We start from the raw sequence: 17,988 nt of genomic DNA, 5'->3' as shown, positions 1-17,988 counted from the left end.
AATTATGAAATATTTTACAAAACACAAAGTCCACAAAGTGAATGTAAATTTGTGTTGCAGAACTTTTGTGTGCTTTTCTCTCCCATGAATCATCTCAGAGTGCTTAGAACAAGCTAACTGCTTACACACTGATGAGTAAGTATGAACAATCTAATAATGTATATGGTATGATAATATATCAGTGTGAGGGTACAAATTTTAATTAAGTACTTTTACTTTTGATACCTTCAGTACATTTTGCTGATTATACAGTTTACATTGACCTGCCCATACATCTAGTAACAATATACTGTAAGACAATATATCTGTTCTCACACAGTAAGCCTGCTTAGGCTTTTAAATGAAGTGGGACGTTTTGAACTTTATTTTCATGTGCTGTTTATCGTACTGTTTGTCTGGCTGACTGTTGACTGTTGTGACTGTAAATGCACTGGGTGGCTCTAAAAGCAGGAAACTGTAGTAGCTTTGCAGCTGAAGTGGAGAAAAAAAATCTTAACACACATTTATCCACACTACGGTTTGATAATTAGTGCAGCAGAAGCCTGTCAAGTCTCATGTTTTCCTGTGAGACTGGTGTTATGAAGTCAAACTGTCACATATTATTGCATTACTAAGGAAAATAAAGACTTGTTAGCAATAAGAACAACACACAGAGTTATAAGGCTGCCTCTGTAGTCGCTCTATGCTGACGCTGAGAGTGGCCGAGCAGCATGTAGGCAGTGGCTGTACATTTTCAAGAACATGCAGCTTTTATTCATATTCATTTCCTTAAATTTATAAAATTTATCATCATTATTATTACAGGTATAAGTATTCATATGAGTATTCTAGGTTTTTGCAGGCTGTAGCATTAAATCCCTGTAAAACCAGGCTTTTGGGTGTATTTTTCAGTGTTTAAGATGTATGTTATCCGCTCTGACAAAGATATGATTCTTTACTGATTGGATTACTATTATCAAGCCCAATTTAGGCTCCTGACACAGTGATAATCCACTGACTTGTAAACATACAACAACAATATGATCACAGCTTGTTATGCTCAGGAGAACGAGAAAGATTGCAGTAAGTATGGTCTGTTTTGACCACTTGGTTGGCTTTAGTCCTCTATGTGGCCTACATGTTAAGATTAAGTTTACATCCAGTGACCTAATTCCCCAACCAGCTCTGATAAAACGATACCCCGGATAAATCGGCATGTATTATACATGCAGCTCCCCCACAGGAACCCTATTCCACACCTTACCCCGTTTAGTTTTTAGTCAAACTTGAAACCAGCTTAGCAAGCTGACTTCAGAAGTGCCAGATAAGTATTTGTCAACAGAACAGCTGGCACACAATGCCCTCTTGTAGCTTTATGCCACAGCATATGCCAGCCGCTCGTAGCGTGTGGTAATTTAGCCGGGGCTGGTTCTACAGGAACAGATGGGCTCAAGTATTGTTATTCTCGCTCCAGCTCAGGGCCCCTGGGGGGAATCACTAAATAAAATCAAAGCAGATGGACCTCTCTGGGCTAGGCTGTGTTTATGATAAACAGCCAGCACAACCAGTGTCCATCTCACACCTTAACCCCACCCTCCAAACACACTAACAGGAAGCAGGATTACAGTAGTTTAACCTGAACTGGGTTTCAGCTCCCTATTCACCCAAACAGCAGGCAAACCCAAACAAACAGATGACCTGAAGTACATTATGGCTTAACCTTTTCTCTGCAGACTTTCCATCGTTTCTATCCACCACAGCGAGTCCTCTTTCACTGCCTTGACCTTAAACTGTAAAATTCTCTCAAAACAGAATCTCTCATTTTGTTGCTGATTTTGAAATGTCTGACTTCCCTGTTCTTTCTCGCTGAGACAGGACTGTTTTGTTCTTTTATAACCTTGTCAACATTTTATTGCTGCGGTTCTCACATCCCTGCCATGGACACAGGCCTTGGTGGCAGTATGGTCACAGTAAACACAATCTCATCTCATAAGGTATGGTGTCCCCTGTTGTTATACAGTACATGGGAATGCAGGACAGTTCTCACTTAGCACTGAACTCCAGATCTACTTTCATTCCCATGGGAAAAGACAGCATTAAACAAAGGAATCCTATCAGTGTAGAAGGAAGGTAAACGTTTAAGGCCATTAAGACAACAGGAAAGCAGTGATTTCCGGCACTAAAGATGAAAAAGAGTGGGGCATGAACAGTTTTAAGCCAATCAGTCCTAACTCAATATACCACTTAGGTGTTGTTTTAACTCCATCATGATAACCAGTTTTATTTAGTGTCTTCAAAGGTCACTTTCTGATGAAGTCAAAGTAGTGTAATCAACCTAAATGTTTATAGCCACAAGTATTAACTCAGCAGTTACTCAGTCACCGTAAGCTATCTTAAAATCATTGTTTTAGTTTTTCTTCAGGCCTCGGAAGACAGTTATTTTTCATCATTACCCAGATCGGTTTTCTTTCCGTGGACACATGCCCTGCCAAAATTACACTCAGTCAGACATTTAGCCTATCTATTCGATTCATCAGCAGGGGGACACGAGTGCCTCTGGTTTGAATGTTATCAGGACACAAAATTAGTATTTCTGTTTCCTGTCATTGTTGTCTCTTGCTTTCAGTGAGTTTTACAATAACACTGAGAAAATACCATTGAATTTTATACAAATGAATATTGAACTGACTAATAATCATTTTCAGTGATTATTTGAATGTGTTTTGCATTAGCACTGCTTTCCTTCATTTCATCCTTAAAATGTAGACAAAACAATTCAAATTTAAATTGTTTTATAGCAATTACATTCCGAGTTCTGACACTTTCTGGTGCCATTTTTGTTTCACCAGTGGATATCATTGTGATGCTACTACACTGCATAGCAATCTTCACATTTGTGCTCGTTGAAGTAACACATCAGTCCTTCTCCCACATTTTCAGAAAGGACCCTGGCCGCTTGGATGAAGAATTAATTGCCTCTAAAGCAACAGCTACCAGATGTTGTTGCTCCTAAGAGCCAGGTGTGGATAAATTGCATATGCAGAATGTGTGTAAAATATTTAAAGTCGTATCTTTCACTTAAGGTGTGAAGTGTTTTTATTGCCCATCACTGCTTTGAGTGTGGCGAGAGGAAAGGCCGGCGGCCCCCCTGGGCCCGCCATGCTGGAGCTCAGCGCCTGCAGTGTTAAGACTACGGATGGTGAGGCTGAGAGTGAGACTTGGCATGTCAGTTTGTCGTGGTGGAGTTGGTGACTGGGTGGGTGTGTGAATGGAGGATGGGCGGGGGGGCCCATCCACCTGTTCGCCCTCTAATTCCCTCCTGGCTGCCACCTTTAACACTGCATTATTTACAGGTGCTCTCTGGATGGAGACACAAGCTGCTGTCAGCTTTTAATATAGATGGTTGTGCGTGCGTGCGTGCGTGCGTGCGAGAGAGAGAGAGAGAGAGAGAGAGAGAGAGAGAGAGAGAGAGAGAGAGAGAGAGAGAGAGAGAGAGAGAGAGAGAGAGAGAGAGAGAGAGAGAGAGAGAGAGAGAGAGAGAGAGAGAGAGAGAGAGAGAGAGAGAGAGAGAGAGAGAGAGAGAGAGAGATATATATATCATGTCCACACCCATGCAGCTTGGCCCTCCATCCACATCGAGACATTCTCCACCAACGAAGACTCCGCGTCACACTTTGTCCACAGAAAATACAAAGGTTAATTATTGAAATGTCTGTTGGCTTGTCATCCTCTCCGTCATGTGTGATGTTCTTCCAGCCAACAGTTACGTTAAGAAGTGTCTGTCCTCTTAATGACTTCTTGTCCCTACATGTTACAGCTAATGCTCTCCACACTGCCACCTTTGTTACCGGAGGACTCTGTGGTTACGGGAGGACAGCGGGAGAGAAGTGTTAAATACGGGTTACACAGTTAGAAACTAGCTGGTGAACATAGTAGTTCATTTAGCAGCTACTTGACGTGTATAGAAGTAACAATTTGCTCACAGTTGTTGCAGCTGGAAAACAAATTCAAAAAGGATGTTTTATTTGCTGTCCAATGAAAACCATGTGTCTCCAAATGATAGAATGATGTGAAGTGATCCTTTATGGTAAATTAGAGCCAATTTCCTTTCTTCATCAGCTGTCAAAACCATCTGAAAAGGAATTTAATTGTCTGGAAGAATTGTATTATCAACTGTATTAACTTGTCAACAGTCCACAGCAGAAGGAGCAGTGGGAAGTGGATCTGTGACCATCTACCAATGAGACTGTCGGTCACCCCCACCGCTCTGATGTCCTCAGTACTGTGAGTCCCACACCTCAAGACGTAACATCCACCACCCACTATACTTTTTTAAATGTTTTTCTAATATGGCTAAAGTAAACTGACACAAACAAATACCAAATCCAGATAAAGTTATTTGAAGATACAGTGTGTACCAGCACATAGAGAGACTGGCCTTAGACAGACACTAAATATTGTGATCTTTCCTGATCATCCATTATAATGAGTTCAGAATGACTGTGAGGGTTAGGTTAGGCTAAATAATGTATGTGCTGTTCTCCTCATCAGTGACCTTTCACCATCTCAATCACTATTTCATCTCACAAACTGAGCAACAATGGTCAGATTGGACAGCTGTGTGCAAAGGGACTTGCAGTTATCTGAAGCAAATAATCATGTGATGATCAAAGGCCAATTAAATGATTAATCAGAGGGGAATTGATATGTATCAAAGAAGAGTGAGAAGAAAGAAAAGCAGATGCAAAAACGCACATTATGCTTTTAGTCTGTCAGCCTTGTAACGTTTCATTAAATACAATGGATCATCTTAATACATATCTGGAATTTCGTCAGAAAACTAAAATGAAATGGATTAATTAATTATTAATAAAACAAATGAAAGAAAACATCTGCCCTCTCCCATATGACCATGTTATTACATCACTGCATATGTTTACCAGGAGCAGCTCTTGTTGCAGAATCTCTCTCTTGCTCCACAATGACTCTCCACTGCCTGCTGGATGGACGAGGTGCACCCTGTACAGATAAATGCATAAACTCTTCTTGTACCCAAACAAAGGCATCAAGCAGGCATTTCATTAGACCATTGTGTGATATGGCAGGCCGCTGCTGTGAATGTATTTATTAGTTTGCGATACATGCCTTTTCCTGTTGTTCCCGTGGCAGTGGATAATGCTGGTTTTGTTCACGGCCCAGTGTGAACGGCGCCTCGGCTGCCAGCTGTCAGGGCTGATACCGTCTCATTTGGATTCCCAGCCTGCTTGCTGAATGGCTAATTAGATTTGCCATTTTCAATCCACTGATTGCTATACATGGTAGGACAAAGGAGCTGACAGCATGTAGTATTCAAGTCCAACTGTAACAATTAATAACTATGGTAATTAACATGTGTGTTGGGCACCATTGATTATGACATTACCTGCAGAACGGATGGCCTGGCCCCTGCCATTTCATTAAGGAGCACAGATATAGACTGTTATTAATAAACTGCTCTCTGCAGCTGAGAGGGGGTTATTAATTACACAAACTAGCGGGTGCATAGGGTAATCAAGTTAAAGCGATTTCGTTCGCAATAATTGATCTAATTTTTACTGACCATTCCTGTTGGATCGTGTCACACGCCCCCGTGTGAAGAGAAATCACCTCATTAACAAAAGTTTAATCCTAATCATAGTTCTTGGTCTGCCTGGCTTTAAGGTCATATCTGAATGTCAGAACCATTTGAAATTGATTGGTGGTAAATTGAATCAATGTCATGTTTAGAGAAAACAATAACAACTAATGGATGGGGCAAGCCAGCCCAAAGCAAATAGGTTTATTGGGAGGTGTGGGAAGGTGTGCGCATGCATGTGTGTTAATGTGTGTGTGCAGAGGGAGGCTGGGCTTGGTCTGACACTTTCATAATTCATTATGTCTATAGTAAGAGAAATGTCAGGATATGGGCAATTAGCAGCAGCTGCAGGGACCTGTTGGTTGGTGGTAGTGGAGGAGGGGGGCACAGGGGCTGCGTACTGGGGAAAAGGCTGAGATGGAGCAGAAACAGCTACAGTGAGGCTAACTGATGTCTGCCAATGAACTGACAACAGTTTGACTTTAAAGAAAAATGTATAAACAGTAAGCATCTGGCACCTTATGCACTTATTATAGATAGGTTGATATTAGAATAGCCAAGTATTCATACAGACCCGATGCAGATGTCAACAGAGTGATGCACTTATATGGTGCATACACCATATAAGTGCATAAGCCATCATACTGTAATTCTGCAGAACTGTCTGACAGGCATAAACATTCACTAACAGCTGGGTAAAAATAAGAGCAAGAACACACACACACACACACACACACACACACACACACACACACACACACACACACACACACACACACACACACACACACACACACAAATGCAAAGTCCGTGCATGTGACATTTGTCTAATTGTTTTTGACCCAACTCAAGTAGCAGACATTTGACATTTTGGCATCAGTTGTGGTCGACTTGGCCACAACACAACCCAGAAGTCCCTTTCCTTTAATTGGCTTTTCTGTTTCAGGTGACGGGCAAGTTGCCAGCAGAAACAAATCCTCTTGATCCTTACAAAGCTGCAAAACATGAAGGGAAATGGCCAGTCTCAGTTTTTCTGATGGGCCCACAGTGAAGCTCATAATAAAGCCTGCATTTCCCAACCCCACAACACATTGCCTCTGTCTCTTTACACGTCAAATACTCATCAGATTTCTTTATCTATCAGCAGCCATCTTCATCATCCGGAGCGTGTGAAATTTCACACTCATTTTTCACAACACATCTTTTAATGCTCCCTTTTTTCCTCCTCACCCCTCCCGCGTATGAAATCCTTCCATTCTTGGCTACCAACACCAAAAGATGCAGCCAATCATCTCCAAGCGATGGCAGTTACAATTTTCTGTGAACAATTTGCTGCCTTAAGAGGAAAATTGCTTTCAATATAAGCTCCCTTTGAAAGACAACAACAATAAAAAGATACAACTGTAATTCCGTTGCCTCTGTCAGCACTTGGCTGGGACAGCTTCAGTAGGAACGTATGACTGGGGGATGAGGTGCTTACAAGTCAGCCTTGTAATATCAGCATCTGTGTGAGACAGTCCTGGCAAATGAATCCCACTTTGAACATAACAGCTTGGCATCACATGAAAATTACTGCCATGAGCAGTAGTTGTCAGATATGCTCTTGCCATTGTGATGGTGAATTGTCATTTATTATATGTTGTGCCTGCCTCTGTCAGCTCCTGTTGACTGTGTGTATTGATTTGCAAGAGCAGAAGGGTACAGAGGTCACTTTGATCAACACTCTGCAACACACGGGAATCGCACCAAGCTGACATTCCATTACCTGAGACAAAAAAGACTCAAAACAAAGAATATGTTAAGGAACGCTGGACTTCAATACAGCAATATGACTATAATAAACAGAGAAATGGGTGGCTTATGTTGAAATGGCTGGAGGCTGTTTGCTCCCGGAGGCTATTGTGCACTGGAGACAAGGATGCTGTCTCCTTGATATTACATGCTTGACCTTTTGGTTCTACCACTCGCCTTGTGGCCTCGTTGCATTTCCTGAGCTTCTTCAAATCAAATATGGTCCTTCCACGTGCTTTAAAATCACCTGGCAGACCAAGCAAGGCAGTGATTGGACCTGTTTCGGTTCAGACTAAAAACCCTATTTTCATTTACTATATTTCACTTTGAGGAATACCTAAAAAAAAGATTTCCATAATCAGAAACTCTTCAGTTGATTGCCTTCCAGTTGCACCACAGTATGATGCATGAAGAGGACAAATGAAAGGAAAAGACCTGTCCAAATAAAAAGAGTTATATGATTACTGACATGTATCACAAACTAAAATCAAGGAATATTTAGTCTTCTGTTGAAAAGATCAGCCTTTTGCTTTTGGCTGACTTCTGAATAGGTGGTCCTAATAATATTGCAGTGTGCTTGTAGTTGCAACACCACAGCTTTTCACTTTTCCTTTGTGTCAAAGATCAATTATATGTTACATTTAACACACGCTATTTCTCAAATGCACGGGGAAGACAAAGCATAATTTAAATTCAAATTTAAATTGAACCCAGAGACAAAATAGAACAAACATCCTCAAAGAATTAAGGTGATCCTTCACTGGCATACTATCTTATGTGTATGCTGCACAGACGATGTGTCTAATGGAACGAACCATTGTTTTTATTTGAGATTAAATGCATGTTTGTTGTTCTGAAGTGCCAATAAAAAACTGACATTTAGAGGAGTGTGCTACTGATCTGAAAGAAGCAATATGCTTTTATTTATTAACATGCTGTTGCCAGTAATTAGGAGCATGACTGTTTGCGTGGGTGTTTACTTTGACTGCATTGTTGCAGATGAAATGCGTGTCTCAGTCCTGTGCTTTGAGCGAGAGCCCGGGTGACTGGCATTATTGTGTGGGCCAGCCCTGCTGCTGTCTGTCGTGCCTGTCAAAGTCATGAGAGGATCACTTTATCATCGTTTGTCTGCTGTGTCTGACGCTATTGAGTAGGAGGGAGCCCTTAGGGAAATGGGGGCTGGCTGCTGTATTTGCTGTATTCTCCTTTTTTACTTAGTTGCTAGCTTGGCTTTATCAGGATTGTTGTTCCTGTCAGATTGCTTGGTAAGGTTTGTTACACAGTCCCCAAAAACCAGGAGGCTGGCCTCATGTGGTATTACTCAGTATGACAGCTCGTCAAGGCCTCAGTGGTGCTATAACAAAAGCTGCTCTGTAAGGCCTGGCTGCATTTACACAAGAACAGAACATACTACCAGAGAGCACCCACTGGTCAAAGATGCAGTGCAACTGTGTATATGATTTCTACTGCTTTTCTATGTTGCACACGTACTGTAGAAACTCTGACTTTACTTTTCAAGCTCTTTTCCCATTGGATTATATTCTCTCTGTATGGCTCAGCAACCACTTTAAATGTAAAACATTTGGGAAGTAGATCTGTTTAAAACTGTTGTATAACAAGACTTGTTAACTAAATCATACCAACAGTTACGAGGCTAACGTGTGTTTAGTAGGCATAAAGTTCACCATATTCACCATCTTACTTTAGTGTGTTAACATGCTAACATCTGCTAATTAGCATGAGACACCAAGTACAGCTTGAATGTATGGATTTCTGTACCAAATTTCATGGCAATCCATCCAATAGTTGCGACAACAATTCACCCAAACCCATAATTGTCAACTGTATGGTGGTGCTATAGCAAAAGTCAGGGGATCACCAAGGTCTTTAGGATAAATCAGCTGGGAAGTATGAATGTCTGTACAAATTTGGTGCCAATCCATCTTGTGCAGGTTGAGATATTTCAGTCTGAACCAAAGTGGTGAAGCAACTAACCGGCAGCGTGAGTGAAAGTCACACATTAGTGCCATATTTTAAAATATTTGCAGTCTCAACAGAAACACCCAAATCTGACCCAGACGTTTCCTTGCTAAGACAACCTTGAAGAGAGAAGCTCCGTGCATAAGGTACCCACAAATGGATAAACAGCCTTGAATCCATCTCAGCTTCTGAGGCTCTGTAACAAAGCTAAAGACGTGCAGTCTCTCCCCATCACCAGCACATGATATTAGCAGCACTCACCATATGAAAACATGACACAACGTTGGGAGCTCATTAGTGCAACATTATTATGCCGAGAAGCAAATTACATGGGCTGTGAGCCTGAGCACAGGAAATCACAGTCTTATTCCAATGCATTACACTCAAGTGAAACTGATGTGGCTTCCTGTGAAACTGAATAGTCATGCTGCGGCCCAGTGGAATGAGGTTAATGAGATCTGACCAACATTAACGGACCGTGTTGGCTGAAACAGACCGGTTTGCATGACTCAGACAAAGTTCAGCCTGTTTATGAAAGATTATCATGAGTGGCTCAGTAGGTATTATGAACTAAATAGGCAGTGTGTTGGTTGGGTGATATGGATGATTCACTGTCAGTTAACGCATGTGCCACTGCCAGTAAACCAGCATTCCAGCTGGCTCTGCAGATTCTTTACAGTCATCCATTTTGGATCATATTTACAATTTTTAAACCAGTGTAGTATTTCCTAATGAGTTTACAAAGCAAGCAAGGAAAATACATTCTTCTAATGTTCAGATTCAGTGTGTTTAGGTGGGATAAAGGCAGTTAATATTAGAAAATGCAAAACTGTTTTCTCATTAAAAAATGGCTGCAGAGTGGGGCATGGCAGGGCATGTGTGCTCCTAATATGATAAAGCTTAGAGATGCAAGGTCCCCTTAACGGTGCAGCCTCTCCACAGTTATCATCAGAAGTTTGAGTGGGGAAGCGTCTGCGTACATCCATCCTGCCAAAGACACCGCATGTATTACACACCGCTCTGGGGCAATCCACAATGCAAAATTGATTAATATTTGCTTTCAAAATGACACAGTTTGATGCATGGGGGCTCTCCATATGTAAATGAACACTTTAAAGGAGATGAATAGCCTCAACAGAGGATTGTAAAGTTCAAGCAGCAGATTTGCATATTTATATTACAAGTTACTGATAATAAGCAGGGCAGGAAGAAGTAAATGCAATCCGTTTGTCAATGTACAATTCCTACATTACAAAACTAGGTCTTATTAGCCTCTGTGAGCTGATATGTTCAATTACATCCACGGTAGCTGTGCTGAAGATGTATTGTATGCTGTTTTGACTTAATAATACAATTTAGATAAAGACAGAGACATGAGACAATTGATGATTCATTCAGGATGCCACACACCAAACGTGGGCAAAGAAAATAAATGTCATCTCAGCACCAATATATTATTTCTCACTAAAGGTCTCAATAAAAGTAAGTATGAATTGAATTTCACAATCTACCAATATTTAAAACAAATCATAGGGTGAGGAAAGTGCTTTAACTTATTTCCGTGTGTGCTGGTAGACTACTTATTTTTGTCCTGATGCAAAATCTTTACAGCAGTTCAACCTGGCCAACTATGTATAGCTGTATTTATGTGAAAAGGGTTTTCTCTGCAGTCATCACTTTCTTTTGGTCGCCTTCAGCATGGATTTCCTGTTCCTGAGGAGAGATACAAAGACTGGGCACCACTAGAGAGACAAACTGCCGTTATGTTTTGTCAAGGGAAAAACACAGGAAGCTTGTGGTGTCCAGTAGTGTCCAGGATGATGTCACCTTTCTCTCCTCAGCAAAGTATTATCCCAGTGTTTCCAGTGCTCTGCTGCCTTTGTTGCAGTGAGAGAGAGTGAGTTGCAGCCAGCACCAAAGGACATCGTTGAATATCAGTTGGGTCGGTTCAGAGTCAGACATACTGTTTAACATATATTAATCAAAATTAAAAGGCCTAATAAAAGGCCTGCTGTAGTGATTACAGCCAACACAATGAACTATAATAATCTTAAGAGTAGACAACCAGTAATAGTACTATACAACAATCTTAAAATATGGATCATCCATTTATTGGCAATTCATTGTGCTGTATGCATGATGTGAAAAGTAGCAATTAGACCTTTTGTGTTAAATCACACTGAAGTTCAGTGTAATTTAATGAAATGAAATGAAATTTTGCACAGACATTTATCGTCCCCCAGGATGAATCCTACTGACACTGATGATGCCAAGACTCTCACATCAGCATAAGGTTGATATTTTTATTTTTCAGCTAAATATCCTGACAGTTGAACTGTAACTCCCCGTCATAATGAATTAGAATAACTTTGGCGATTGTTGTGGTTGATTGTGGCTGTGAAAACAAATCTCCATCTGGGGCAATAAATCTAAATCTAAGTGGAATTTAAATACCTAATGAGTGAATGTTGGCGTGCTAACACTCAAAACTAAGACAGATACCATGAAAAACATTCGGCTCAAGCAATGCTGTATTACCTTAAACCTCTGTTACTTTGCTCTCTGAGGCTTGTTTTGCACAGGTGTTCCAAGTCCAATTCACCAAACCCAAAGCCTCACAAAGCTGCTAGTGGGGCTGTAGACCCTTGTAAATGGTTTGAATAGCTATTAGAAAGATTTGATCCCTCAACAACCTCCACTGAAGTGCCATTAAGCAAGGCACTGAGCCCCAGTGGTTCCAGTTAATGTGCTCGATTGCTCCAAAATGTTAGGCAGGTAGGTGAATGCGTTTGCAGCTAGTTCTCATGTTCATAACAGGTTTTTTTTTTTTTTTTTTTGAAAGAATAGAAAAAAATATTTATCAGAGCTTAGTGGTCCTGCAGATATAAACTACTATAATAGCTGCTATCAGGTACCAGATACACTTGAATAGCCGGTGTGATATGAGGAACATATGTTGCATGAAGCCATTGGATGAGAAAGATGATACTGCCAAAACAAAACACAATATATGAGTAATCTAATATGTGCCATATGTTGACCATACATATAGGACCCCTTCTCTTTGCTGTAGTGAAAAATGAAATCAAATCTCACAAATGAGGAGAGGCCATTAAATTAAGATGATGAACTAAGCATAGTGTAACACACACCATCCTTTGAATGGGACATTTTTTGTTTCGCTGACACTCAATATCTCAAGTTGTTTTTTTCCCCCCTCTCTTTTTCATCAGGTGAATTGCCTCTGTTGAGCTCCTTAACAAGTCATTATAGTGTGGTGCTTGGAGAGGGCCTTGCCAGGACTCCAGGTGTTAAAATGCACTTGGCTCAGCTCAGCCGGACCAGACCAGCAGGAGAGTCAGCCAGCCAGACGGACTGCTCCTCCTCACCTCCTCCACTCCTGCACTCTGTTACAGGGAACTCCAGGTCTGCTTAGAGAGACACACACGTGCAAGGACACACACAAAATTGACACACATTTTATTTATTATACAATGGCCCCCCATCAGGTGAGGACATTAACACATAATTCCTTTCATGCCAGTCACATAACCATCTCTACTGCTCGTCTAGCCTTTACATTAACCCTCCTGTGAACATTCCTCCAAATTAAAGATAAAATATAAACTGGCTTAGAGAAGTATGGAAGTAGTGTATAAATACAAGAGCATGCACACACACACACACACACACACACACACACACACACACACACACACACACACACACACACACACACACACACACACACAAAACCATAGGTCCATAAGTGGGAGGCCACAGCTATTGAAAGTGCTTATTACAATATTATGTTTCCTTCTAAAACACTCAGCAGACATTTAGCCAAGTGCTCAACACACACGCTCTCAGTATCTAATAAGAATGTTAGTTTGGCTAATTAATTGGACATAAAACTCTAAGGGGAGACAGATGCAGATTTAATTTAATTTGGTACAATTGCTGTGAGTATTGGAGAATGAAACATTTTTGTTGGTATATTTATGAAGCTCATGTTGAGGACAGGCAAGCGGTTGAGACCTTGTCCTGTGGCCGAGCCATAAATCTCCATCATTTTAACAAGAGGAGACAGGAACCAATTTGGGAGATTTATGTTTTTTTTCTTCTTAAATATGAATGAAGAACAGACATATCTGTGAAGCCATGATGATAACACTAAATCTAATCAGAGTGGAAAATGAATTTTAACGGGCTTGTCGTTACAATTTAAGACTCATAAGGAGCTGCCCCTTCTGTCACGTTAATTCAATTCCCCATCATGATGATCTCCACAGAAACTTCTGAACCATAAAGAGGGGCTTTAAAGGCAAGCATTGCATGTTTGAGAGGGACAGATATGTCCGGTAATTGAATAATAAACAATGTCTAAATTGCATTATAGCCGTCCGGGGTAATTGGATTAGAGGAAAAATGCAAGAGAACCACATAATAATAACATATAAAGAAATGGATTGAGAACAGTATGCTGGTCATTGATGGGACAGGAAGGGTCTGTGTTGGGCACTGCTGTAGCTCTCTGAATGTGCCACTTTGAGCCTGCCTTGTCTGCAATAGAGGTTTCATAGTCAGGCGAATGAGCATGGACAAGCTCGCTCACACATGCATACAAACAGAAGCCACACTTCGACTGTAAGTAAAAACATACAAAATGATGTGTCAACTTCAGGTTCTGCATGTGAAAGACTCTGTTCCTTCACAGCCTCTGACTCCAGTTTAAACTAATATTATTATAGCGAAATCCTTAACATCATAGTCGAGAAAGCAATTTTTAAAAAGATGAAAGAGCTCATAATTTATCTCTTGTGCCTTGACAAAGAAAGACAGAGGAGGTGTTGTTTCCAAAAGAAAAGAAAAACCACAAAACCATAAAACAATGTTAATGTATTGAGGTGGAAGACAATGTGAAGTGTCCAATCAAATCATTACACTTGGGAAGCTCATATTCATGTGGTGGAAAGAAATCAATGAGGGAATGCACTAACGTAGATTTCAGCAAACCTATTAATTTACTCGAGTCAAGCAAAATCAACTGCAAGGATATTTTCACACCTTCTGCTGGAGAGAAGGAATTTTGTGGATCCTCTAATGTGCCGGTGTATATGGCCTTGGTAACATAGATCTTTTGTTTTAGCTTCATGGACATAAGGACATTAGATATTCCCCATCCTTAAATCTAAAAGCTGATAGGTTTATTTCTGAGCTTTATTTTGCTCATACATGCACCAACTCATTACTCACAGACACACATATTTATTGTCCACAGTCACGTGCACCTTCACCTCTTCACCACAGGCACAGCATTTTTCCCACTGGAGGAATTAAGTGAGACAACCCGAAAGAGTGAATACCTCAGCTCGGCTCACCCACTATGCCTTGTCGTGCATGGCGTAATCTGATAATATCAATCATAATTGTGTTAGACGTAATCCATCTGACTTTCAGTTTGTCGGGGTCAGGGTAGGAAGCAAGGCCCCACTTGCCATCAATTATCAGACATAAGAGAGTAGTGGATGGAGCTCTCCTCTATAAATAATATGGTGGGGCCACGGCGCTGCCGATCGATGCCGTACAGTTCCACTGTCGTGGCTTTAATGGCAGCTGGCTTTCTTGGCTGTGCGGATCAATAGCATGTCTCCTCAGGGCTCAGTCTGGGTCCAGGTCACGCTTGGTGACGGGGACGAAAATGACACCTCTGTTGTGATTGGAAAAATGCAAGCTTTTTGGGTTATTTAGTCCCACTTCTGGGTGCGCGGCTGTTTTCCAGTGGGAACACCTGTTGAGATGAGTCGGATATTCTCTGACTGTCTGCTGCTACTTTCTTCACCAAAATATTCAAAAACGTAGTGTCTTTTCCTTTTAAACTACGATCCCATGCTTTGTGTATTTGTTTTCCACTGACAGAGAGCACCTTCAGTCGCTGCTGAATTCAATTTTCTCTTTCATTATTTCAATTTGACTGATCACAGTGTCACACAGGCAGGCAAACATCACAAGCACTGAGTAAAGTACAGCGCAAGGTCATAAGAGAGAAAGGATGCATATTTATTTTTATATTTAAAGAAATCCTCTTTGCAGACTTTTATTCCTCGTGTCCCAGGGTGTGTAAACAAGGAGTGAGCCCTTTAAATTCCAAACAAGGTGGTTTGAAGTGATGTCTAATTGAAAAACATGAAGAGGCACAGCTGCTCAGTGTGAATGTCAATGGAAGCAAGAATGACAGACAGCACAGCAGGCAACCAGGCCAAGATTGCCTGGCCAAGACTTATGAGACACATAAACAAACACACACAAACTGAGTTAACATGGAGACACAGACACAGAGCCAAAGTAGGTGGTATCAATGACAAAAAAAAGGAGCAACAGACAAATAAAACAAAGAATATGGGGGAGATGGCTGAATGTTCTGCCTTCAAAGGAACACAAGAATAAGAACCCTGACCCTCCAAAGCCGACAATGTTTATCATGAGGACATAATGTTGGTTGCATGTAAAGTACTCAAACAATGAATCAGTTTCTGCTGCACACACAGACTTCTGAGGTGTTTCTCCTTTATAGAAAAGCAAGAATAAATCATCCACGTCAGGCTAAAATATGATATTTAGCAGGAAGAAAACATGTTCTCGAATGCCAGTGTCACATGTGAGATACTGCAACAACATGTTTCAGGGTGAGCAGATAGACGGAAGATAAGAGTTGTTTGTGTCGCAGAGAGGTCACGGAGCTGACACAAATCTGTGCCCTTGTCCATTTTTATGGGGGAAGGAGCCTCACTGTAAGAACCGGGGGGCTGTGAGAGATAAACTACACTTGTAATTAACAGAGATGTGGGTCAGTGGGCAACCGAGGCCTTGTTTGCCAACTGGCTCTTTCTCTCATTCTTTTTCCTCCCTGAGCAGCCCGTCTCATCTTCCAAAATAGGGACATTTTGCTTTCATTTTGGCAAAAGAAACACCCTGATGTGAATGAATCAACCTCTGGTGAGGCTCTCAGGGTGGGGAGGAGCTCCTGAGAGCATGTCTGACTTTGATGTTAACATGATTCTTCTCTATAAAACTGTCCCACTCCACTTTTGTTCTTCAGCAGTTCAAATGCTCAGTCTAAATAGTATTAGAGAGCCGCTTCACAATTAATACATCTGGACTGATGCTGGATCAGCTACATTATATGGGCGCTGCACTGTAGAAGACAGTGCAAAGTCATCAGACACTTGGAGTTCAGGTAAGACTTCCTCGACTGATTGCTTTTTCAGTGATACAATACTCGGAGCAAAGTACAAGCTTGACACTGTTCACAGTCAGGGGCCTGCATCAAAGAGGAACATGCTGTAAAGAGCTCTCAGGGCCTTGGCCACAAGCAAGACTCAGGTACAACTCCAAAGCACGTTTTTCCAAAAGCTTATTTCACTGAGAACACGAAGAAACTTGTGTAAACTCTTAATCGGTGCTCCAAAGGCTGTGTTCATTGTCCAAAGACCTCTTTCCCAGAGAAGTAATTGAGCGTGGAGGGTCGCTGATGCTGGAAGAGAGGGAGAGTGTGTTTCTGCTCTGCTGCTGCCATCGGCTGCTCAGGGCCCGGCCTGCCCCTGGAACTAATGGAGCTTCCTCTGGGCCGCTTTTCCCCTCAGATGGGCACAGCTGGGGGAGATCCGCCACCCAGAGCTGGGGTTACACCCCCCTCCACACCCAGCTGCCACCTCCTCCCCCCCTGCCCCTGCCTCCCAGTCCTGCTGTGCCACTGCTGGCCCTCAGCCTTCAGTCTGCTCACTCCTAACAGAGGGGGAGGTGAGCGTGGGAGTTCCAGACGTGGGTGGACCACCGTGATGAGTGCCGTCAGGCTCGTATCTGCCCTCAGAGAAGGGCGGATGCATTGCCTTGCCCGTTTCCACATAGCAAGTCCCCCCACAGAGGCCAAGAGACAGGCATGCTTAAATAACACGGCCATCTAACGAGGGCAATGAAGCCGGCTATTTGTGCTGGACCAGGGGGTGGTCGGCCTTTTGATATGCCTCTGTGGAGCAGCCCTGTGGGCTCGCTCAACCCTCCACCTCTCTGACATTTTACGTGGCCTAGGAGAGAAGGCCAGGAAAAAGGACCTGTGTCATAAAAACATTACAACAGTGCTGTGAAGCAGACGTACAGGGCTGTTTGATGTTTTCACCCTGCATTCTTTGTCAACCAAAAAAACGTGTCCACTTCAGTGAGTGCTGGGTTTTGTTTTACTTTGCTCATCTAACTCAACTTTACCAACCTCTTGAATTAGCGGCCCATGATAAGCAAATTGTGCTTTGTTAAAAGCAAATGATATTCATATGTAGTACAGTACATACAACTGCTTGACTGTGTTTAAAATGTCACACAACCAAAGGCAAAGTTTGCCAAGTGTATGTCTGCAGCGACGATCTTTCTCTCACAATACCGCGAAGGACTCCCCTCCCACTTGGTGTGTGACGGATGGTGCGTGTGTGTGAGCAGGTTATAAAAAAGTGTACTTCCACACCGTGGAACTTGTAAAACATAGCAAGGGCTACACCCTCTGCAGCCACACAGCAGGATCCAATTAGGACTCTTATCTACTAATTATGTCCCTTACACATCTGCATTCCAGA

This window comes from Chaetodon trifascialis, chromosome 1 (genome assembly GCF_039877785.1).
Source record: "Chaetodon trifascialis isolate fChaTrf1 chromosome 1, fChaTrf1.hap1, whole genome shotgun sequence".
NCBI lineage: Eukaryota > Metazoa > Chordata > Actinopteri > Chaetodontiformes > Chaetodontidae > Chaetodon > Chaetodon trifascialis.
The sequence above is the reverse complement of the archived record's forward strand: the minus strand, read 5'-3'. Positions refer to the sequence as shown.